Genomic DNA, 26472 nt, shown 5'->3' on the forward strand with positions numbered 1-26472 from the left:
ACACGCAGAATATATGAAAGGATCACAGGTGGGTTTAAATATTTTCTATTACAAAATAGGAATCTGTTTGGCTTTTTGATATTCAAATGCTATGAAGTAACTGGAAGGTGGCAGTTATGACCATATAAACAAGAGAAAACTGAGCATTTATGGATAGCTACAGTGGCCTGACAAAAAGCTCTCCACACGTATGCTCATATGGCTTCAGAGTTCCTTTCAACATGTACTCATGATGCAAAGATTGGGAAAGCCCAGCCTAGTGACCAAAATTCTTGTCATTATAGCCTTCAACTATCTACTGTTCTGTTTTATAGGGATAGACATGATCTCTAGCCATTACACTATTTGGTCAGGTTCTTATAATATCAAGAGAATTATAACCAACAACTGGGAGTTCAGGAAGAATATGGAAAAGAAAAAACAACTGGACAATTACATTAAACTGATGATGAGATTAAGAACAAGGAAAAGAAATAAATGGCCACTCTGCATTAAGCATCAAATCAAATCAAATAATTTAGTCAAAAACAAAAAGAATCCCTCTTTGGTACAAGCCTGGGAAGGCCTAAGGTGTTTGCAGAAGCACACGAGTAATTGTGAGGAGGTCCCTCTAAAAGTCCTGGTGGATCTGACCTTTATTTAGCCCTTAGCTATTAGTAAGCGGTAGAGCTGGAAAATAAATTTTTTTTTAAACTAAAAATAGCATTTTCAATTAATAGTAACTGCAAAAGCATGGGGCGTCCCCAGTGGTTCAGCATTAAAGAACTGCAAGTTCAATCCCTGGGTCGGGAGATTCCCTGGAGGAGGGCATGGCAACTATAGTATTCTTGTCTGAAGAACCCCATGGACAGAGGAGTCTGGCAGGCTATGGTCCGTAGGGTTGCAAAGAGTCAGACATGACTGACGTGACTTGACAGGCACACATGCACGCAATGGCAAAAATACAAGATTTATCAGGAAGCAGGCACTGTGTAGGCACTTGATCATTTAACCCTCCCACCTCCTTCATGTGTCAGATGCTATTTATCGTCCCCTCTGATGACTAGACAGCCACAGAGAGGACAGGGAACTCAACAGTCACACAGCTGTCAGTGGCAAAACTAGGTCAAAGGGTCTAACAATGGCTTAGTGAATGTCCCAAGGAAAATTAAACCAGGATTCACAGGACAAAAAGTTTTCTTACTATGTTAACTATAACAGAACTTTGGAGATACTGCAAGTTCAGTTCTAGACTACTACAATACCAAGTATCGCAATTCAGTTCAGTTCAGTTGCTCAGTCATGTCCGACTCTTTGCGACCCCATGAATCGCAGCACGCCAGGCCTCCCTGTCCATCACCATCTCCCGGAGTTCACCCAGACTCATGTCCACTGAGTCAGTGATGCCATCCAGCCATCTTATCCTCTGTCATCACCTTCTTTCCTGCCCCCAATCCCTCCCAGCATCAGAGTCCTTTCCAATGAGTCAACTCTTCACATAAGCTGGCCAAAGTACTGGAGTTTCAGCTTTAGCATCTTTCCTTCCAAAGAAATCCCAGGGCTGATCTCCTTCAGAATGGACTGGTTGGATCTCCTTGCAGTCCAAGGGACTCTCAAGAGTCTTCTCCAACACCACAGTTCAAAAGCATCAGTTCTTCGGCGCTCAGCCTTCTTCACAGTTCAACTCTCACATCCATACACGACCACTGGAAAAAACATAGCCTTGACTAGACGGACCTTAGTCGGCAAAGTAATGTCTGTGCTTTTGAATACACTATCTAGGTTGGTCATAACTTTTCTTCCAAGGAGTAAGCGTCTTTCAATTTCATGGCTGCAATCACCATCCACAGTGATCCTGGAGCCCAAAAAATTAAACTCTGACACTGTTTCCAGTGTTTCCCCATCTATTTCCCATGAAGTGATGGGACCGGATGCCATGATCTTCGTTTTCTGAATGCTGAGCTTTAAGCCAACTTTTTCACTCTCCACTTTCACTTTCATCAAGAGGGTTTTTAGTTCTTTTTCACTTTCTGCCATAAGGGTGGTGTCATCTGCATATCTGAGGATATTGATATTTCTCCCGGCAATCTTGATTCGAGCTTGTATTTCTTCCAGTCCAGCATTTCTCATGATGTACTCTGCATAGAAGTTAAATAAGCAGGATGACAATATACAGCCTTGATGCACTCCTTTTCCTATTTGGAACCAGTCTGTTGTTCCATGTCCATTTCTAACTGTTGCTTCCTGATCTGCATACAGATTTCTCAAGAGGCAGGTCAGGTGGTCTGGTATTCCCACCTCTCTCAGAATTTTCCACAGTTTATTGTGATCCACACAGTCAAAAGCTTTGATATAGTCAATAAAGCAGAAATAGATGTTTTTCTGGAACTCTCTTGCTTTTTCCATGATCCAGAGGATATTGGCAATTTGATCTCTGGTTCCTGTGCCTTTTCTAAAACCAGCTTGAACATCAGGAAGTTCACGGTTCACGTATTGCTGAAGCCTGGCTTGGAGAATTTTGAGCATTACTCATACAGAAATATTTTGGTTTCTCTGTGCACTGAAAAATTATGTTTATGCTATACTGTGGAAAATTCTGAAAGAGATGAGAATACCAGACCACCTGACCTGCCTCTTGAGAAACCTGCATGCAGGTCAGGAAGCAACAGTTAGAACTGGACATGGAACAACAGATTGGTTCCAAATAGGAAAAGGAGTACGTCAAGAGCCTCTTGATGAAAGTGAAAGAGGAAAGTGAAAACGTTGGCTTAAAACTCAACATTCAGAAAACGAAGATCATGGCATCCAGTCCCATCACTTCATGGGAAATAGATGGGGAAAAAGTGGAAACAGTGTCAGACTTTATCTTTTTGGGCTCTAAAGTCACTGCAGATGGTGATTGCAGCCATGAAATTATAAGACGCTTACTCCTTGGAAGAAAAGTTATGACCAACCTAGATAGTGTATTCAAAAGCAGAGACATTACTTTGTCAACAAAGGTCCGTCTAGTCAAGGCTATGGTTTTTCCTGTGGCCATGTATGGATGTGAGAGTTGAACTGTGAAGAAGGCTGAGCGCCGAAGAACTGATGCTTTTGAACTGTGGTGTTGGAGAAGACTCTTGAGAGTCCCTTGGACTGCAAGGAGATCCAACCAGTCCATTCTGAAGGAGATCAGCCCTGGGATTTCTTTGGAAGGAAAGATGCTAAAGCTGAAACTCCAGTACTTTGGCCACCTCATGCGAAGAGTTGACTCATTGGAAAAGACTCTGATGCTGGGAGGGATTGGGGGCAGGAGGAGAAGGGGACGACCGAGGATGAGATGGCTGGATGGCATCACTGACTCGATGGACATGAGTCTGAGTGAACTCTGGGAGACGATGATGGACAGGGAAGCCTGGCGTGCTGCGACTCATGGGGTCGCAAAGAGTTGGATACCACTGAGCGACTAAACTGCCTGCCTGACTGACTGTACCATATTAAGTAATAGTACATCTAAAAAATGCACATACCTTAATTTAAAATACTGTATTACTAAAATATGTTAACCATCAGCTGACAACACAAGGTTAACACAAACCCTCAAATTTCTTAAAAATGCCATTATCTGCAAAGCACAATAACAAGGAATGCTTTTAATGTAAAGCATTCTAGTTTACATGTCTCCCATACAAGCTTTGCAAAATCTAGAATTAGAAGTGCAATAGTCCCTTTATAGGTTGGGAAGATCCCCTGGAGAAGAGAACAGCCACCTACTCCAGCATTCTGGCCTGGAGAATTCTAAGGACTGTGTAGTCCAGGGGGTCACAAAGGGTCAGACACAACTGAGCAAGTTTCCCTCACTCACAGACCCTTTACAGTTACAGGTATATGTATCTTCCCAAATTCCATGTGAGAATAAATGAACATCCAGTGAAAAAAGCAAATAGCAAGTACACCAGGGATGCAGATACAGTTAATATATGCCTTAGCACAATCATAATTCATGATTAAGTGGCCCTCGGGGCCTTCGGAGTCGCTGTCAAATTGCCGGCGTTTTGCACCATTTACCTCCCCCAGCGCTGTGGCTCCTCTGGCCCCGTCACTGCAGACCTGGTCACACCACTGAGGTGAGCCAGCAGCTCAGAGCCCCACCTGATCCTCTCTAGCCAGAGCAGCTCCCTCCCCAGGCTTAGTCACAGCCCTGTCCCTTCTGAGGAGGCCTTCCCCACTCACTTCTCTAGACCCTAGGCCTCATCTGAATACCCACCTTCCCTTCTGTGCACCGAGGCAAGAAGTCATCTTCCCTGCTCCTCCACAGCAATACTTCCGTCGTGTGACAGAGCTCAGGCGCCAGCAGGACAATATTAAGCAGCAGTGCCAGGAGCTGGAATATGAAGAACTATGTTCTCCCTTTTGGGCTTCCCTGGTGGCTCAGCTGGTAAAGAATCTGCCTGCAGTGCGGGAGACCTCGGTTCAACTCCTAGGTCAAGAAGATCCCCTGGAGGAGGGACAGGCGACCTCCTGCACTATTCATGGGTTTCCCTGGTGGCTCAGACGGTAGAGAATCTGCCTGCGGTGCAGGAGACCTGGTTTGCTCCCTGGGTTGGAAGAGCCCCTAGAGGAGGGCAAGGCAGCCCACTCTACTATTCTTGCCTGGAGAATCCCCATGGACAGAGGAGCCTGGCAGGCGACAGTCCATGGGGTCGCAGAGAGTCAGATATGACTGAGCAGCTAAGCACAGCAGAGCAGAATGTCTTCACTACACGCGACGGACCACAGGCACCAGCGAGACAATGTGAAGCAATAAACGCCAGAGTTAGAACACGAAGAACTATGTTCTGCCTTTTGCTCAACAGCATTAGTATAGACTTGTCTTAAAGAGAGAAGGTGTGTGACGGGAGACTTCAGGAGAGAGTACGGGAGACTTCAGGAGAGAGTAAACGATTTTTGTTCACGTTTCTGGCTCCCCTCTGTAGTGTGACCGCTCCTAACCCCTAACTGTAGACTTCATCCCTCATTTACTGGGACAACACCCTTCCCTAACTGGTCTCACAGCTTCCACTCCTCCTTGCTGTTGCCAATGCTGTTGATTGTCTTTCCAACAACATTCAAATTGTGTTTGGGCCACGTGCTCCTAGAGAGGTACCGGATGGCAGGGGTTGGGGAGGCAGAGAGAAATGGTCTAAGCCGATCACTTCCTGTGCCAGATTGATTAGGATGAGCTGTTCAATGTGAATGGAACTTGTCCAAGGGCTTCCAGAAGTTTTCTCAATTACAAAGATGCATACTCTTAACTGCAGTGAAGTACACAACTTAGATTCACCCTACCTCATAGGTGGTAACAGAATCCTTACTGTATGACCCAACTTAGATTTCCTGTTATCACCAGACTTCACATCCTAGCATACCTACCTCCTACAATCTATTACCACACAACAGCCAATGTGGTATTTTTGCCAGTGTAAACTGTTTCACAACACACTTATATAAAATCCAAACTCTTGTAAAGAGGCCCTGAATCCAGACTCACGCCTAGCCATTACCCCACTCTCTCCTCCAGCAGGATGCGCTGCCACACAGGACTTCTCTCTGTTCCTTGAGCGAGAATCCGACTCAGCACCGCTTCAGGTCTCTGCACATCCCCCCTCCCTCTGCTTGGAAGCCGTGCCCCTTAGCACTGATGTGGGCTCAAATTCAGATCAGCTGATGGCTGTTCCCAGAGCACGCCTAAGCCACTGGCAAGTCTCGCTGGCTCTCCAGTGTGGAATCTGGACCACCACCGCCTGGCTCCAGGTCTCTGCCAGCGCCACGCAGACTGCTCCCTTTCCTTCAGTAGGGCTCCCCGCTCCACCTGCAGGCCACTAACGTACAGCAGCCCGAGTGTCCAAGACTCGACTCAGTCAGTGCCTCAGAGCTTAGCACCGGCTTCTCATCGCAGTCACAACAAAATACAGTGTCTTCCCAGGACTCCCCAGGATCTTGCCCCCAGCCACTGCCTTGAGCTTTTCTCCGGAAGCTCCCCTGCACCTGCCGCTCTGGCCTTCCGGCCCTTGAGGCCTCCTTACAGTCTCTCGCCTGTGGTGGGCCACTTCCTGCCACTGGGCCTCTGTACCTTCCTCGGTTCCTAAACACTTCCCTCAGGTGTCCATCCTCAGGGATAGCTCTCCCCACACCTTTCCAAGCCCTGCTCAAACATCACCTTGGGTATCAGGGGACCCATGACCAGGGGCCACACTCAGGCCTCCCTCTGTCTTCATCCCAGCACTCAGCTTTTCTTATAACACACATCACTACCTCACACAGCACAAACTTACTTGTATTTTGTTTACTATGCATTCCCCCCATTATAAGTCTATGAATGCAAAGGCTTTACCTATTTTATTCACTTCTGTATCTCCCAATTTTGGAAGGTAACCTTATTTTTTTTCCCAGTAAGGCATTCCTGATGACAGTTTGAAAGAATCCAATAAAGTACAATGAGATAAATCTGAGTCCAAGTTAGTTATTCATTTAAATCAGGTTTTCAGAACTTCTAGCTACATTTGGCACAAAATACATGAAAGAGATAAGAACTAAAGACATCTGAGGCTTCCTGGTGGTCCAGTAGTTAAGAATCCACCTTGCAATGCAGCGGACACTGGTTCTATCCCTGATCCAGAATGCACCCCCACGCACGAGGCAACTGGGCCCATGTGCCAAAGCTACCGAGCCCGTGCTCCGCAATCACTGAAGCCCCCACATCCTGCAGCCTGCGCTCGGCAGCAGCAGAAGTCAGCACAACAAGCAGCCCTCGCAGGGCGACTCGAGAAAGTCCACATGCAGCAACAAAGGCCCCACAATAAACAAACACTTTTTCAAAACATATTTGAGAAGACAGAGCCCATTAAATAGACTCGAAATTAGAAAGATCTCTTTTCACGGCCACACCCCAACCAGGGATCGAACCCCTGCTCCCTGCATTAGATGTGCAGAGTCTTAACCACTGGACTGCCAGGGAAGCCCTAGGAAAATCTTCTAAGAAGAATTACCTTAAAGAAGCAAGGGCCTGTCCCTTTAGGTGGGAGGCATCCTGAGACCCTGGGCTCTCTCCTGGGAGAACCCAGGGTAGCTGAACACACACTTAGCCTGTGGTGCTGCTCAGGACCTGCTCAGAAACACAGCATGTGAGAAGAGAGCCCAAGTTTCTTGCAGACCCTCGTATGGCCCCTCTCCCCTTTCTTCCTGAAGCCAGGGAAGACCAATGACAGCAAGAAATCTGCATATCTGACCCAATCTGTGACCCATGCCCTGTGAGTCAAGCCCATTCACGTACTGGAAAAATAACCCTTGTCTTTTTCAGGGCTGAAACCAGGTTAGCTGCTAAACATACTAGTACACTGGATGATAACTGGCCTAACTCCTTGCATTTCAACTGCAAATGCTTAGATTTTGAGAAATTTCTGAAAAACTAGTGACATGTTACTAATTGTTATGTAACATGCAAGCTAATCCCATAGATAAAAGTACCACATACAGGCCAGTGATGAGAATATGTCACAAACCTAGGTATGTGATAAACCAATTTAATGAACTGTCTGACAAAAGTTAACCTCTGGAATTTCTAAGTTTCCTTATATAAGTTACAAAGAAAAAAAACAGACTAGCATTTCAGTGATGAAAGTAGAATTTGAAAGTGTTTTAGGATAACATTTGGTTTACATTTGACATCAAATAGATTACATCTTGTGGCTAATCACTTAAGCCAATTTTATTAAAAATACACACGCACACAAAGAAGGTTTGGTATACACACAACTCTGTATCTGCTCTTATTTTGAAAGATGGCTTTACTTTCATTTCAATTATCCCAAGTAGCAAATTCTAGCTAAAACATGGCATTTTGTAATGAAAGACAATTCTCTGTTTGTTAATTTCATGTAAGACCTATCTCATGACTAACGTGAGACTTAAACAAGATCACGTGTGGGAAAATATACCAAAGACTGCAGTGGAACCAAGGTTCTTTGTTGTAGTTTACTGACAATAATATTAAAATACTTTTTAAGACACCACATGACTGGCCTCTTTTTAATGTTATATTGATACTTCAACTAAATAATAGTGGTGCAGACTGTAGCTGGGAGGCAAGGAGGGGGCCGCCGGCAGAGGAACACACTGTGCGAGGGCTTCCAGGAGACATCCGTGTGCGCTCCAGGCAGGGGCCCAGGCCGCGGGCTCAGCTTGGATGATAACCAGCTTGGGAGGCAGTGGGGCCTCTGTAAGGCAGGGTTACAGACCACACGGTATGTCCTGAACTGTTCCCTAAGGGCCAGAGAAGCTACTGAACAACTTCTGGAAAAGACACAGGACTCAGCCTGCACCTTCCCCATGTTCGCTCTTCTTTTAACTACGCCCACAAACCGCAACCCTCAGAACTTCCAACAAATGGCTTCTCTGCCTGGTGGTTCGTTCCTCACCTTCTTTGCTTAATCAACTGTGACCTAGGCCTCCCAGTTGGTGCTAGTGGCAGAGAACCAGCCCGCCAATGAAGGAGACTAAGAGACCCGGGTTGATCCCTGGGTCGGGAGGGAGCCCTGGAGGAGGGCACAGCAAGGCACTCCAGTATTCCAGCCTGGAGAATCACTGGACAGAGGAGCCTGGCGGGCTATGGTCCAAAGGGTGGCAAAGAGTCAGACATGACTGGAAAGGCTTAGCACACATGCACCTGTCCTTAAGCTGCGGCAGTCACCTTCCCCAGCGCCCCTCAGATGCCCATTCACCGTGTCCATGACTCACACTAACGAGAACCCTTCCTCAGTGTGACAGCTGTTCTCCACTATCCCCTATTCTTTCTAAGGATAAAGGGTGTGCTCTATCCGTCTATACCCCAAAGTACTCACATATACACACCTGTAAAAGTCATTTATTCAATGAGTCCACAGATCCAAGGCATGATTGAGCCTAATTCCCAGATACAAAGATTAGCTGTTAGACTTGCCTCCACACACAAGCACACAAATTGGAATTATTTAAAAGAGCCTCAGAGCAGGAACAAATACTGTCTTAAATTATACTGAGCTACAAGAATTGAGCTATGCCCCATACTGTTTCATATGACCTAAAACACTCATGTACCAAATACATATTGAACACCTCCCAGGGGCCAAGTCCTTCAGCACTGGTCATCATGTCAGACAGGAACTGAATAAGCAGGGAGCGCGATTCTATACGCTGCTTGGAGAATGCTGCCACTGTGATGCTGTGTGTTACAGCAGCACTGAAACGGGATGCTTTCAACATAACTTTGGACATTCTCACACCAGATATCAAACTACTCAGAATGTTTTCTTTTCCACAAAATCAAAAACCTTTTTGAAATGTCAGCCTTGAACATCATAAAATTGTACAAAGTGATGAGGAACCAAGCTTACAGTGCATATAAGCATGAGAGCATACTAGACTGCACTTAATTACCAGTTCAAACAACAACCTGATCTAACCTTTGACAAGTAAAATAAATGTTCTGAATAATTTAACTAAAGCAAACATTTGCTGTTAATGCTGCTAATTATAGTAAGAGCTGAAAAAAGAAGGGAGAGAAAGATGACGAAGGGAAGGAGAGATGGAATTTTTTCCATTAAGCTTGAGATCTGCAACTGTTCTTTGAAACATGATTTTTTTTTTTCAATGAATTCAATTCACATAAAAGGGCAAACTCAGTTCAGCAAAGCTGCTTTAGAAATACTCAGAGCTGATTAGAGAGCTCATTCTTTCAGCCAGTAAACGTCTCAGTGACAGGAAAACCAAGTCCAGATGAATCAGGGTGTAACTGCACCCCTTCATTCAAGTGGCTCAGAGTTCAGTGAGAAGAAAGCTGAGGAAGTAAGCTGCAAACTAAGCATTAATCAATTAATTGAAATAACATAAGATAAAAATACAGATGCCCATTTGAATTTTAGAAAAACAACAAAATAATATTTGGCTCATGCTTATACTAAATGTATTCTCCATTTAGCTGATTGTGCACCCTATATTTTAGCTGACAACTCTACCAGTAGGTAAGTGGAACATTTATGGGAAAATATGCGGTAAGTTCACTGTAGGGGTTCCAAAATTCAAAGAGACCAAAACTCTCAAAAGGTGAGATTCCAAAAGAACTCACTCTAAGGCAAAAAAGCATCTTTCCAGGGCTGCTCTCTGATTGGTAACGGGAAAGACCAAAATATACCACACAAATGGACACCCCCTAGCCCCACCAGAACTTGACTTCCAATTGTCCTAAGAAAAGGGGCTATAAAGAAATACAATAATAAACAAATGAACAAACTCAACAGAAATCATCAGCTACTAAATGGCAGAAAAATGAAACTTGATGGTTCTTCGCAGGATCTTAGATATCCACATGTTGATGTAACTGTTCCATCTTTACCCAAAAGGTATGTGTACAAATGATTTCAATATGTGTTCTAATACCAAAACCATTCAGATGTCCTTGTAAAAACACTGATACATATGCATAGCTTAAAATGTAAACATAAGACTCTCAAAATCAGAATTAAAATGTTTAGGTTTAACTTTCATGAGAGGGAAAGTTTTAAGCACCGACAAAATGAAAGATGGATAAAGAAGAAAGGTCTGAAAATTCCCTGGTGGTATATGGCTAAAACTCTGCACTCCCAGTGAAGAGTGCCCGGGTTCAGTCCCTGGTCAGGGAACTAGATTCCACATGCTGCAACTAAGCATTTGCATGCCACAACTAAGAGCGGGTACAGTCAAATAAATTAAATAAATAAACATATTTAAAAAAAAAAGAAGAGAGGGCTGATGATACAGACAGAAGACGAGATGGAGTGCCCACATACCATCCTGATGTCCACCGCCGCCACTGAAGCCTTCCGAGACACTGATGCATACTGGGGCTCCCCTGGAGGCTCAGATAGTGAAGAGCCTGCCCGCGATGTGGGAGACCTGGGTTTGATCCCTGGGTCAGGAAGATCCCCTGGAGAATGGCATGGCAACTCTCTCCACTATTCCTGCCTGGAGAATTCCATGGACAGAATAGCCTGGCGGGCTACAGTCCACGGGGTCAAAAGAGTCAGACACGACTGAGCAACTAACACTCTCACTCTACTTTCAATGCAAACTAAAAAACAACACAATTCCATGAACTTCACGCAGAACAAACAAAGGCCTGAGAGGACTCACAAAAGGGTATAATTAACAAAACTGCATGACTACACAAGCAGTAATATGGGTACACAGGGACCACAGAGGGCTACGCAAACTCTGTCCCATCATCAGAGAAATTCACCAGCAGAAACAGACACCTCTTTTTTCTGTGTATACGCTTTAGGCAGAAGACGATAGTAGGCTATCTCCAAAATCTCACTGAATATCACAATAAAATGTTTAAAAGTACACTAAATTAGACACAGTCATTTGAAATTACAATGTCATTTATACTAATGGAGATAAGTAAGATATCTGAAGGCTCTGAAAATTGTTTAAGGCCTGGAAATAGTGTCCTAATTTCTAATGGGAATAAACAGGATCAAGCACATGGTTATTATTACAGAGTAATTTTTTTCCTATAAAAAGAGGCTTTCAAAACCAAATGATCCTTTCCCTCCGCAACCCCAAATATACTCACTTTTATGTAAGTACAATTTAACAAAGTTTTCCTTAGCAAAAAAATGTTTTTATGCTATAACTTTTACAATTATAAATAGATATTTAAAATTTCTAGGAATTTAAATTCAACAAAATCAAGTAAAAGATCAAGATGGCCAATTATTTTTAATACAGTAGGAAAATTCTGCTCAAGTAGTGTAAATTTCTAGGCTTTTACTAATTAGTTAAGTAAAGCCACTGCTTACTTAGATGTGGTAAACTGAATCTAAGTGGTCAAATCAGTAAACTTACATAGTCTAATTATAAAATATACCTGCGCAGTCTACTGCTTTCCTCATATTTCAGAAACTAATACTTTGCTTTATAATACGGATTATTTCTATGTATAATATGGAACAACACACTGGTCCCAAATAGGAAAAGGAGTACGTCAAGGCTGTATATTGTCACCCTGCTTATTTACTATATGCAGAGTACATCATGAGAAACGCTGGGCGGGAAGAAGCACAAGCTGGAATCAAGATTGCCGGGAGAAATATCAATAACCTCAGATATGCAGATGATACCATCCTTATGGCAGAAAGTGAAGACGAGCTAAAAAGCCTCTTGATGAGAGTGAAAGAGGAGAGTGAAAAAGTTGGCTTAAACTTAACATTCAGAAAACTAAGATCACGGCATCCGGTCCCATCACTCCATGGCAAATCAATGGGGAAACAATGGAAACAGTGACAGACTGTATTTTCTTGGGCTCCAAAATCACTGCAGATGATGACTGCAGCCATGAAATTAAATGATGCTTACTCCTTGGAAGGAATGTTATGACCATCCTGGACAGCATGTTCAAAAGTAGAGACATTACTTTGTCAACAAAGGTCCATCTAGTCAAGGCTATGGTTTTTCCAGTGGTCATGTATGGATGTGACAGTTGGACTATAAAGAAAGCTGAGAGCCAAAGAACTGATCCTTTTGAGAGTGCCTTGGACTGCAAGGAGATCCAACCAGTTCATCCTAAAGGAGCTCAGTCCTGGGTGTTCATTGCAAGGACTGATGCTGAAGCTGAAACTCCAATACTCTGACCACCTGCTACGAAGAGCTGACTCACTGGAAAACACCCTGATGCTGGGAAAGATTGAGGGCAGGAGGAGAAAGGGATGACAGAGGATGAGGTGGTTGGATGGCATCACCAACTCAATGGACATGGGTTTGGGCACACTGCAGGAGTTGGTGATGGACAGGGAGGCCTGGCATGCTGCGGTTCATGGAGTTGCAGGGAGTGGGGCACGACTGAGTGACTAAATTGAACTGATTCATAGGTAGCACATACATTCCTTGGAGGAGCTTCCCAGGTGGCTTAATGGTAAAGACTCTGCCTGACAATGCAGGAGACACAGGTTCGATCCCTGGGTTGGGAAGATTCCCTGGAGAACAAAGCAGCAACCCACTCCAGTGTTCTGGGAAATCCCATGGATAGAGGAGCCTGGTGGGCTAGTTGGGCACAACTTAGCAACTAAGGCAACAACAATATCCTTGGAAACACCAACATTATACCTTACAGAATTTTTCCAGTGATTTACTGAGAGAAAACGCTTAGCAACAAAAAAAGAAAAGTATAAAAATATTACTACTAGAATTTCATATTGTACTTGGTGACTGAAATTCTTGATATATTTCTTCAAAACACTTCATTTCACTAATAATTTTATTAAGTACTCTATACAAGTCTACACAAAATAGCAATTTTGAATCCATATGGCAGGGCACATACATGTATCTACAGCTGCACATACAATCGAATACAAAAGTCAATCGTGAACCAACCTGCATTAGAAGCATGTTGTTCGTAAATTCATGCTTGTGCTCGTTTGTGTCTGACTCTGCAACCCCATGAACCCCAGGGACAGAGGAAGCCGCCAGGCTCCTCTGTCTATGGGATTTTCCAGGCAAAAATACTGGAGTTGCCATTTCCTCCTCCAGGGGATCTTCCCAACCCAGGGGTCACACTTGCATCTCCTGAGACTCCTGCACTGGTGGGTAGACTCTTTACCACCAGCACCAACCTGGGAAGCATGTTAACAAAAAGCTAAATTTTAAAATGAATTTCAACATTTAATGTAATTATATTTTGATGACAAACCTAGTCATTTCAGTAGACTTTACAACTTATAAACTGACATTTTATAACTGAAATTGCTGGATCAAATCCTTAGCTTATCTAATAAAATACTGTCAAACTCTGATCCAAAGTCACTGAACCAAATTACATTTGATATGGGAAATTCTGTATTAGTATCACAAGCCTTTCCTTTTTTTTTTTGTCAGACTGAACAGAATGAAGTGGTATCGCACTGTGGATTTAATTAGCATCACCTTGACTATCTGATGGAAAGAGTTTCCTTCTGCTGTATTAGTGAAGGTACTCTAGAGAAACAGAAAAAATAGGCGACTTTCTTTCCCTGCTCTTCCCTTCTTCCTCCCTCTTCCACCTCTCTCTCTCTCCCACCTTTCCCCCACCCCATCCCATGCAGATAAGGACATACATAGATGTGGAATTCCCTGGCAGTCCAGCAGTTTACTGGCAAGGGCCTGGGTTCAATCCCTAGTTGGGGAACGAAGATCCCATAAGCTGTGCAGCATGGCCAAAATCTTAAATAAATAAATGAGTGCCACTGAATATCGCTTTTACATACACACACAAACACACACACACATAAATATATATAGAGAGATTTATTATAAAGAAACTGGTTCTCATGATTAATGGAAACTAGAAAGTTCAATGATCAAAATGGGAAAGCAAGTGAATGATTCAGGAAGAGTCAATGGGCTAGCCTCTTAGACAGGTGGAGATAATGTTCCAGGTTGAAGGCAGGAAGGGATGTTGTATATGAAGTCCAAATCATTGCACTATGGAATCCTTCCTGCTCATTAGAAAGGTCAGCTTTATGTTCTATCCAGGCCTTCGACTGATTGGATGTGGCCCACCTACATTATAGAGGGCAATCTGCTTTTTGTCTATTTAAATATTAATTTCTTCCACAATACCCTCATCAAAACACCCAAAATAATGTCTGAGCAAACACTTGGGCACCCCATGGCCCAGTCAAGTTGTCAAATGAAATTAATCATTCACATCTCTCTACTGGCCATTCAGGTCTCTTTATCAGAGTGCTGTCCTATCTTTTGCCTAGTTCTCAACTAGGTTGTCTTTTGCTCAGTGATTTATAGGGCTTTTTTTTAATCGTGGCTATTTAATAATTCTAACACTGTACTGAACGACAAAAGAATAATGCATGATATATTATTATTCAGGTGCACTTTAAATGATATCCATATGCTGAATTATATTGCAGGACACATTCTTTAAAAAAAGAAATAATTTAAAGAAAACCACATTTCCTCTGCGTACAATGAATAATAGATAATGTTCACAAATAAGAAAGAAACAGAAATGATTACAATAATACTTCGTTCAATGTCTTTCTCTGTGCTAAGAAATATTTGCAGATTACCACACCACCTGACCTGCCTCTTGAGAAATCTGTATGCAGGTCAAGAAGTAACAGTTAGAACTGGACATGGAACAACAGACTGGTTTCAAAAAGGAAAAGGAGTACGTCAAGGCTGTATATCGTCACCCTGCTTATTTAACTTCTATGCAGAGTACATCATGAGAAACGCTGGGCTGGAAGAAACACAAGCTGGAATCAAGATTGCCGGGAGAAATATCAATAACCTCAGATATGCAGATGACACCACCCTTATGGCAGAAAGTGAAGAGGAACTAAAAAGCCTCTTAATGAAAGTGAAAGTGGAGAGTGAAAAAGTTGGCTTAAAACTCAACATTCAGAAAACGAAGATCATGGCATCCGGTCCCATCACTTCATGGGAAATAGACTGGGAAACAGTGGAAACAGTGTCAGACTTTATTTTTTGGGCTCCAAAATCACTGCAGATGGTGATTGCAGCCATGAAATTAAAAGACGCTTATTCCTTGGAAGAAGAGTTACAACCAACCTAGATAGCGTATTCAAAAGCAGAGACATTACTTTGCTGACCAAGGTCTGTCTAGTCAAGGCTATGGTTTTTCCTGTGGCCATGTATGGATGTGAGAGTTGGACTGTGAAGAAGGCTGAGCACTGAAGAACTGATGCTTTTGAACTGTGGTGTTGGAGAAGACTCTTCAGAGTCCTTGGACTTCAAGGAGATCCAACCAGTCCATTCTGAAGGAGATCAGTCCTGGGATTTCTTTGGAAGGAATGATGCTGAAGCTGAAACTCCAGTACTTTGGCCACCTCATGTGAAGAGCTGACTCATTGGAAAAGACTCTGATGCTGGGAGGGATTGGGGGCAGGAGGAGAAGGGGATGACAGAGGATGAGATGGCTGGATGGCATCACTGACTCGATGGACATGAGTCTGAGTGAACTCTGGGAGTTGGTGATGGACAGGGAGGCCTGGCGTGCTGCGATTCATGGGGTTGCAAAGAGTCGGACACGACTGAGCGACTGAACTGAACTGAATGTTTAATGGAAAGCTTAACTAAATGCCAGGCACTGTGCTTTATGTTATTATGCCATTCAATCTTTTCAGCAATCTTATCAAAAAGATGGCGTTATTAGCCCTGTTTTGTACAGGTGGATATTGAGGCTTGCAGGTTAGAGATCTCAGCCCAGGGTCACACACTGAGTGGCTGGGACATGAATTCAAACGTCTTTAGAAATTACTGCAAGACGTCCCTCCTGTCTTCCCACCATGTACAATGGCACCGTGAAAGGAACATATGGGAATAAAGGATGAAAAGAGGCACCATCACTGCTATTCTGACAGTAACAATCTATCAGGAGGAGATAGACAGACCTATAATAAAAGAAAGAATGTCACAGCAGAAGGGATGTATTAAAAGAGCTCTAACTCTATGAAGCCAAAGGATAATTACAAGGGACTAGAAAGACTTCATGGAGAAAGTGAACTTAGCCAGGACAGCCTCTCAAAGGAGAGTACATCTTAATGATAGGCAGGGAGAGCTGAGGAGAGGTCAGCACAATAAAGACTGTCCCAAAGGCAGCAAATTGAACAGAAAAACAGTAAGTGCCTAGAGCCACAAAAGGGAAATCTGCAATGAGAAAAAGGCAGCTGCAAAACAGACATGGAATATTATATCACACGAAATGCAAACTATTAACAATAAAGCTTTATATTTAAATAGCACTTTGCACTTTACAAAACCTTTACATGTACCATATGATCTCAGCAGGAGTGATATTGTCCTTGGAGGGGATGAAAACTGGCTGTTGGGGTGGGGCTGGAGAGAAATCTTAGACATTACAATGGCTTATGGCTCACCAAGAGGCCACAGAAGATAAACAGATACAAAGCGTATCCGTGTACATCTGTGGTATTAAAACATCACTGGGAAAGAGGGAGGATTAGGGGAACATTGTTTAAAAGTTCTTTTAGGGAAGCAATAACGAAAAAACGTGGTTGACAAACACTAACTTACTTGATCATCTCAACCATTTACTGAGGAAGAAGGGTAACTGTCCTCTTTCTAAAAATTGTATAAGAAAAATAAAACTGGAAGAGTTAAATGAACGAGTACAGAGAGCATTAAGCAGCTCCCAGCAAAATGAAATGTTACTGTGCAAGTGAACGTGTGTGCATGTAACGTAAAATAATATGCAACCTCACTCATAATTAAAGAAATGTCAACTAAAAAAATTAGATGTAATTCTCATCAAATTTGCCAAATAAAAAAAGGTGGATAATACCTAGTGTTGATAAGGATGTGGAGAAATATGCATTTTGATTCTGATTAACTTGATTATAGAAGCACAAATTTTTGAAAAGCAATCTGGCAACAACTATCAAAATTATAAATGTGTATGCCCTTTGGTTCAGCAATGCTACTGTGATGAATTTATCCTACTAACATGGCCTCCAACCAAATCCATGCAGAAAGATGTTGACTGTAATAGCCAAAAGCTATAAACAACCTAACTATCCATCGATAAAGAATTGGTCTTATAAATTTTGGTAACCCAGAAATGGAATAACACATAAGCATTAAAAGTATAAATTCACGGATAAGAAAATACACACAGGATACTGAAATCAGCAAGTAGCAGAATATATAGAGCATGACTCCTTATTTTGAAAACATATATAAATATAAGCTTGCAATGTCTGAGGAAAGATTGTTCAGTTTAGAGTCCTATGTATGCTTTAAAAAATTATAACATGAGGATATATCCTATAAGAAATATTTGCTTATGAAAACAGAAGATGACTTGTTCAAATTCATACAATTAGGAAGCAGAGCTCTTAATAAAATCCTGTTCTTTGGACCCGTAACCTGCTCTATATTTCATATTACATCTGTGCAGTGATGTCTGCAGCTGCATAATGTCTACTGAAATATTAACAGACCTAAGGACTTCTCCATTCCTTTCCTGACCTATCCGCATCTACCTCTAACCGACTTCATATCTTTTTCATTCTCTAAAGATTTCCAGTGTTTTCCTTCCTCTCTCTTTGTTTGGGCCACTGGCCTTGGTCAGGGAAACCTATCCCAGTCCATTCCTCTCTCTCTGAAACCTTTCTTTTTCACTCCTCTATTCTCATGACCTAACAAAGAACAGACAGTAAATATTATCAAATTAATGAATAAATATCCATCAGACCAGATGCCACTAATCACTTCTCAAAGTTCATCTCAAACGTTCGAGTCTCTCTGAAATGTTTCCTAACTCCTTTTCATTCAATTTTAAACTTTTGAATTGAATAAATTCAGAAATTAGAGTCAATCCCATATTTCTACTTCAGATAAAAAAAAAAAAAAACAAGTGTTCTTTCTTCTAAGAGAATGAACGGAGAAGAGAGAGCCCTCAGCGCAGCACCAGCGCGCGCTGCAGCCCCCGGGCAGCGGGAGCCTTCAGCTCTGGCACTGCTGACTCCAGGGCCAAGCCACACTCTAGGCTCGAGTGGAGGAAACGCCCTCACTCACTATCTCACCTCAGGCTCGTCGGTTAAACTCTCTCTGCCTTGGTGTCCTCAGTGCAAAAGTGGAAGTACCCACGTCACAGGTTTCGTGAGGACTAAACAACGCCGGAGGACTCTCAACACCTGGCCCGTGCGCAGCCAGCACCTCGCGAAGGCGCGCCGTCCCGCAGCCGCTGGGTGCGCGCACCCCGTCAGGCGGTCCCAACACGCCAGGAAACAGGACGGCGCTCAGAGTTCAGAGCCGAAAGCCTGCGAGCGTCCCTCCAGGCCCATCCGCTCCCCTGGACGTGAACGCAGACTTCACGCCCGCTGGCCCAGCGGCCGCTCCAGGGAGCGCGGGAGGCAGGAGGCAGGAGCGGAGGCAGCGGGCCGGCAAAGGTGAGACACTCCGCTGAATGAGCTCCGGCCGCATCCTCGCGAGCCCAGAGGCCGGCCCAAGATGACCAGCTCCTGGTAAACGCAGGGCGAGTCTCTGTCTCCAGGGAATTCAAATTCTCGTGGCTTAAACACAGCTCACGTGTCACGCAGCGCGTCAGGCTATGAGGAAAACGTACAGAAGCTGAGGAGACAAAGGGCCGGGAAGGACGCGGAGCTCACGCGGGAGCAGGCAGCTGATCTGAGGCCGTGCAGGCTCAGCAGACCCCAACCCGAGAGCACGGGCCTCAACAGGAGCAAGCGCGCGAAGGCACACTGTCTCAGCCCCCAGGTGCAGCCCCGCGGCGGCCGCGGGTGGATGGCTGTGACTAAGCTCCTCAGCAACAGCGAAGAAACCGGAGCTCACTTCTCTTCTCTCTTCAGAGGAAATGATGGCAATTTAGATTAAAGGAACAAGAAAAGAAGTACAATATTTTAAAAGGAACACGCTTGAGAATTAACACTTCCTCTCACAGCCTTCCATTCTTTAGTTCCCCAAGGCATTCTTGCATATTTCAATATCTGGCATAAAATATCATCCATCAGCCAAATCTCTTACCTGGAATACCTGTATTTTCTTGGAAACTAAGTGAACAAAAGTCTCCTCCAATTATTTACCCAAGTTCAAAAACATACTAAATTCTTTTCTGAAGTAAATTTATTTTCTACATTCCAATAATACCTAAATCTGTTTTTTCCTTACAATTAAAAGATAACATATTTAAGACACAGCACTAGCTTATCTGACCTATTAAGGTCAATATGTAAAGAAAGCAAAAATACCAAAGCGTGAAAGCATATTTAAAAGTATAAATATCATAAATTAAATCCAAAGCCTTGAGCTGTTTTTGAGTAAATAACAACTATTGAAGGTCAGGAGCTCCTAGCCCCGTGTCTCGCGTATCAAGTTCAAGTAAGAAAACTAACGGATGGGCTGGGAAAGGAAAATCCTGACACCGCCTCAGCCGCCTCAGCTTCACGAGGCACAGAGGCAACACACTAAGACTCTCCCTGCACTGATGAGAAGTACTGCCCCTCCTAAGAAAGCCTTTAGCCAGAAACTGCTAATGGCACGTGTGGACTGAGTAAATTTATTAATAGTGTCAGTATGGCAGAGAACTTGTGTATAATCTAATATGCCAGCAGGCCCTTAATGGTTATCAGCCCTCTCAGCTACGAATGTAAATAACAAAAATATTTTAGTCAGCTCTAGAAATGCTTCTGGATTTTGGTCTCATATAGTATTATGCTTACATTATTGTACTTTTGCTTCCAGAATAATCTATAAAACAGATAAATCTGTAAACCTAGGAACTCAGGAATGTCTGTTTCTGTCTTTCCGCCATCACACACACACACACACACACACATACAAGCACCCACGCACACGCACACCGCTCCTTCACCTCACTTCATCATGAAGTGCCCTTATAAAATGGAACTTGTAAAATATGACGCTAAATTCTGCCTGTACAACCAAGATCAACACTGTATTTTCCCTAAACCCATGGGGAAGTTTTCCACAGCAGTGGCGAGGGGAAGCAGAGGTTAGCATACAGACTCTCGTTCCTAAAGAAACGGAGCAAGAAAGTGGAAGATGGAAATGAAAGCTCCTTATTCTAGAATTAGTACAAGTGCACAGAATTACATAGCTTACTTTAGACATTTTCTATTTTTCAGGATACTAAAGCATTATTTCTAACACTTTAGGTGAAGAAACTACTCAAAAATGTCCACATTCTCTTCATTAATGGAAAGCCAACTTGATGCGTAAGAGTTATCTCTTAGGACAGAAACGTGTATCCTATCTAAACCTTAATACATGTATACAGATACACAGATCGGATATATAGGTCAATAGCTAAGGAAAATTTAACTAGAACAGAAAATCTGATTCAGATTCAAATTAACAACTCCCCCTTACCCCTTCCTTCTGGCAGTACTTGCAAACCTGTAGCAACAAAGTATCACTTCATTATCTTCCCACCAGACGCTGGTTTTTCCTAACACTTCAGGATGCTTCTGAGATGGCGTATCTGACATGACACCTCCACTTCTCTCCCACGTTTAACAAGATAAAGGGAAAGGAGACTAGATAATGCTGGTGTTACAAGCGCGAGGACCCAGCCCTTCATGAACATTCAAATTAACTGTAGGGCTCAAACCCTTTTCACTACATCCCAGCATCTGACACGTTCTGAGTTCTCCCTGTAAAGCAGTTATTACACTGTAGGGCCATTCATCCTGTGTTAACTGATGCAATCATTAACTAATAGCAGAAGAACTAGTCTCACTTAAAACATGACTGAAAAAAGCATAGTAATTTTAAAAATTGTAGTTGTTTTAATGACTTTTGTTTAATCAAATAAAGTTGAGCAATCAAACGTGGTTTTCAGAAAAGCCGATTTTTTTTTTAACCTAAAAAGAATGCCTCAAAGAAGACATAAACAGTAAGTTTCCAAGTCAACTACTCAGTATCAGACTTGCCTGGCTTGTGTAACAACATAACATTCACGCTTTCTTCAGGGTAGTATTATAATAAAGACGTAATTGGTCTGATCTTCCTGCTTTGCAATAATACCCAGAAACACGTGTAGTAACCTACATGCAAAAGCACGCAAGGCTTTCAGGGCTGAGCCATGAATTAAACCTAGAGATCAAGAAGTTCACGTGTTTCTCCCCGACCATATCCGCTCACAAGGCCGTCTCCAGACGAGTGTGCATCACTGCTTCCCCAGTGTCTGCGTGCCTGAGCACAAGCATTCAGAGGGCAGGAACTGGCCCACACGCCGGGCTCTCACGGCCATGGGCTTGGCTGCGCTTGCAGGGACTCTTACTACATCCCAGCTGAAAGGCATCTGACGATGCAATTGCTGAAGCCTCCCTGCTCCCCCTGCACGCGAAGCCTCGTGCCTCGTACCTTCTGATTTCAGCAGGGCCATGTGTGCTGTGATAGTTAAGGGCCTGTCAATGTTTCCATTATAAACTCTGGTTTTCAGAGGTTTCTATCTTGGCCTATAAAAATAGATTCCGGTCTGTAACTTGGCATAGAAAGTACTGGTATCAGCCCAAGAGAACATTTTTTGTTCCAATGATTAAAATAAAAATCTGTTTAGTAGTTTTAAGTTAAGAGAGTGTTAAAGGCGGGGCGGGGCGGGGGGGGGGGGAGTATAGAATGTTTTTAAACCCACCACCAAAAACCCAGTGCTCTGTCTCACTCACTGCTTCATTTTAGATTTTGAAACGATTAACACAATATAAACCAATGATACTGAGTAAATGAAAAAACCTAAAAAGAGTTTTAATTAAGAACTATGATAGATATCAAAAAAGTCATACAATTTTAAGCAACTACAAATGTAATATCTCAAATAATTCCCACATTTAAAAATTGTCCAAGTACTCCAAAACTATTTCATAAATATGTTTTGCTAGATATAAAAATCACGTTGAATGAATCACTACCTGTAGGTTGACTTCAGGTTAGGGGAGACAATCATCAGTCCTCTCTTCAATTTATGCAATAAGACGTTTCTAAGACATACTATAACTTACATCTAAAACTCTGAAGCAGCAGTCTTACATACTGTTTGCTAAAAGCTATCTTCTAAGTTTTGGGGGTATTTTTTCAGCATAACGTAGACTCGTCTCCTTCAAAAGCGTAACCTATGCAACACTGCTGCACCTTAAGCAGACACACTCTTGAAGTGGTGACTTCATCTGGCAAAGGAGGCGCTGCACTGGCTCAGCTACCACGGAGGGCGGCGCGGGGAAAGCTGTCGGAGTCATGAGTGTGTGCACGTGCACAGGTGCTCTTCCACCTCGAGATCACGTTCTTAGGAAGTTATCCTGTGAATATGCTTCAGTATGTGGGAAACCATACAGCTGTAACTTAAGCACAATAATATTTCTCACAGAATTTTTAAAGTAGCAAAATGGCGAAACATAAATGTCCATCAAAAGGGGACCTGTTAAGTAAGTTGCTGTAAAGGCGTGCAGTGGTATTACTACATAGCTATTAAAAAAGAGGAGGACGAAAGACGCATATATTGATATAGAAAGACTTCCAAGTTATAAGTAAAAATAGCAAGGTCCAATGTTACTACCTGTAGAAGAATAGAGAGGGAGAAAGGAACACATGTACATGTATACATGCATGTGCGTGCACACACACACTCACACATATTTAAAGAGAGCGGAATTTGCTTTTGCAAATATAAAACATTTCTAGAAAGACACACAATAAACCAACAAAAGAGATGGTTTCCCACAAAAACAATGTAATAATTTTGAGTGGTATTCCTAATCAAAATCTCAGTATCAGATAATATAACCAAAATAACAGTGGGGCAGGGGGGAGAAACAACTCTAAGATCTGAATTACTAAAAACAATAGTAAAATTAGGTATTATTCCTGTATTCAGCCCAGTGGCCCTCAAACGTTGGTGTATAGCAGAATCACCCAAGGTCTCATTAAACAAAGATCCCTAGACTCTATCCTCAAAATCCCTGGTTAATATCTAAGGCTGAGCTGCTGGGTCCAGAGACCACACATTGACGATCTCTCTTCTAGATAAATGACTACCTGTTCAAAGTTGTACATAAACGTCCACCTGGTGCAACATTAGAATCCAGTTATTATCAATAATATTTCAAAAATAACGCTTGTTTTCTTAAAACTTAAGAAGTCTGGATGGTGAGGGTGGATGATAATTGAGATTATCCTAAGCAGAAAGTGAAGAGGAACTAAAAAGCCTCTTGATGAAAGTGAAAGAGGAGAGTGAAAAAGTTGGCTTAAAGCTCAACATTCAGAAAACGAAGATCATGGCATCCAGTCCCATCACTTCATGGGAATTAGATGGGGAAACAGTGGAAACAGTGTCAGACTTTATTTTTGGGGGCTCCGAAATCACTGTAGATGGTGACTGCAGCCATGAAATGAAAAGACGGTTACTCCTTGGAAGGAAAGTTATGACCAACCTAGATAGCATATTCAAAAGCAGAGACATTACCTTGCCAACAAAGGTCCGTCTAGTCAAGGCTATGGTTTTTCCTGTGGTCACGTATGGATGTGAGAGTTGGACTGTGAAGAAATCCGAGTGCCAAAAAATCAATGCTTTTGAACTGTGGTGTTGGAGAAGACTCTTCAGAGTCCCTTGGACTTCAAGGAGATCCAACCAGTCCATTCTAAAGGAGACCAGTCCTGGATGTTCTTTAGAAGCAATGATGTTAAAGCTGAAACTCTGGTACTTTGGCCACCTCATGCGAAGAGTTGACTCATTGGAAAAGACTGATGCTGGGAGGGATTGGGAGCAGGAGAAGAAGGGGACGACCGAGGATGAGATGGCTGGATGGCATCACTGACTCGATGGACGTGAGTCTGAGTGAACTCTGGGAGTTGGTAATGGACAGGGAGGCCTGGCGTGCTGCGATTCATGGGGTCACAAAGAGTCGGACACGACTGAGCAACTGAACTGAACTGAAGCAAGGGAAGAGGAGGGACAAGGAGTTTAGTTCTACTGCACTTTTGAAACTCAGCCTTTCATCTCCATTTCTGCCACAGATGGAAACCAGTACAATGACTGAAAATATAAACTGAAAAATAATAAAATATACCTAGGTGAAAATTACATCACATGATAACTACAAAGGGACATATAACTGTGGGTCCCTATACCAACATACTTCTTTTTCCTTTGTGACCACATCTGTTTTTTGATTAGTCATATGTGTCATTAGCCACTGGCAGATAAACCTTATCAGCTTCAAACGGAGGTGTCATGGGTTGCATTAAGACCCTTCAACACTTACATGTCTAGATCCTAACCCCAGGGCCTCAGGGTGTGGCCTTGTTCGGAGACACAGTAAGGACAATGTGATCAGGTGGCCCCTGTCACAGGACTGGAGTTCTTCTGGAAGGAGGAAATGCAGCCCCAGGCAGAGGGAGCCCACAGTGAAGACACGGGGAGAGGGGGAAAGGCATCATCCGCAACCCGGGGAGGGAGCCCTCGGAAGGAGCCCGCGGCACGAGAACCAGCTTGCCCTCTGACCCCTCGCCTCCAGAACTGGGAAGCAGTTCCACCTGCTTTGTGACCCTGCCATGGCAGCCCCAGCAGACCAATCCAAGAGCTTTCAGGTTTTTTCTTCCCCCCACTTTAGAAGCTGAATGACCATCGTGACAAAATATTGTGTCAAATGTTGAGATCACAAAAATGATTAATATTATTACTTGAGATGACATAAATGTTCATGATTCATTAATTAGATTTCAGCAGTTCTATTCACAGTTTACCGATTCAGTGAGTGACCAACAAAAGGAAAGAGATGCCAGCACCGAGCCCAACCTCCTTTCTCCTGTCAGCTGCAGGGCTTTCTAACCGGTCCCACTAACCTAGCATCTACCTGACAGGCGGTGTCCCTTCTGACAGGACCCTTCACGCAATTTCCCTGATCAAAATGTTTCGATAAATATCATAAATTTCGATACAAGAACGTTCGCTTTTTCCCGTTTCAAGTTCTAGTCAATCGTAACTCCCAATAGATGTCTCCTTAAACAAATTACTTAAAACCATTGATTTAGTCTGCACCTAGAAACCTGAAATGTCTTGAAAAGAATAAGCAATAACTTATTACTTATCACAAGAGGGATAGTAATAGAATAAAGTACCATGTAATACACTTGTGCAGACCTATTCTCTTTCAAATAATCCCTCAGTAAGTAGAGCAAGGGACTAACTACCTCAAACTTTGAAGCATGGGTGTTCTTGATCTGTGGACACCTCATAAATGCCCTCGGCTATCATGCAAATCCTATCTCTTGATTCCAAAACTTGTATGTTAACTTCTCCTGAGGGGCTTGTACCTTACATAACCTTCACTTTATATTGTGCATCAGGGTTAAAAACACGGCCACAATTACAAACTTAACTTTGAATTTCCTGTCATTTTATTATCAAATGTCTCAACTGATGAACTGCTACCCATTTGTTTCGGCTATCCATTTGGTATAGCTCTCCATTTCTTTCATCTTTAAAAAAACAAACAGCATTCAATTGTCAGAGAAAAATAACTGTACAAATTCTTCTCTAGTATCTATCCTCCTTTCTCTCTTTCTCTCAGGGTTCACTTACAGGGTTTAAGAATCTAACCAGGCTGCTGATAAACCCCTATTATGCTACAAGTAAATACATTCACTAGGTAAATAAATTTCACACCTTCAAAAATTATTAAAGACTATATCTTGGCCTCTTTATACATAATACTCAAATGCTACTATTTCTTTCAGGCCCCAGACAGAACACCTCTTATTAGTCCTACAATTAAATGATTCAGCAACCAGCCACACTGTCTCTGCCTTTTAACAGTTCCAATCAGTAGCAGATCTAGGTGTAATCAACAGCAGCAGGGGGCTTTGGGAAGCAAAACAAAACAGAAACAGTAGGAATCTTTACTGGAATACAGTAATTGATACAAGGGAACATTATAGGCTATT

At 42.8% G+C, this 26472-nt stretch overlaps 1 protein-coding gene across 3 annotated transcripts in view; it reads right to left on the bottom strand.

Moving 5' to 3' along the window:
- Nucleotides 1-26472, bottom strand: part of TBC1D5 (TBC1 domain family member 5) — a 588062-nt gene that overhangs the window by 363428 nt on the left and 198162 nt on the right. The gene's annotated exons all lie outside the window — the stretch shown is intronic.

This window comes from Capra hircus, chromosome 1, assembly GCF_001704415.2.
Source record: "Capra hircus breed San Clemente chromosome 1, ASM170441v1, whole genome shotgun sequence".
Lineage (NCBI taxonomy): Eukaryota > Metazoa > Chordata > Mammalia > Artiodactyla > Bovidae > Capra > Capra hircus.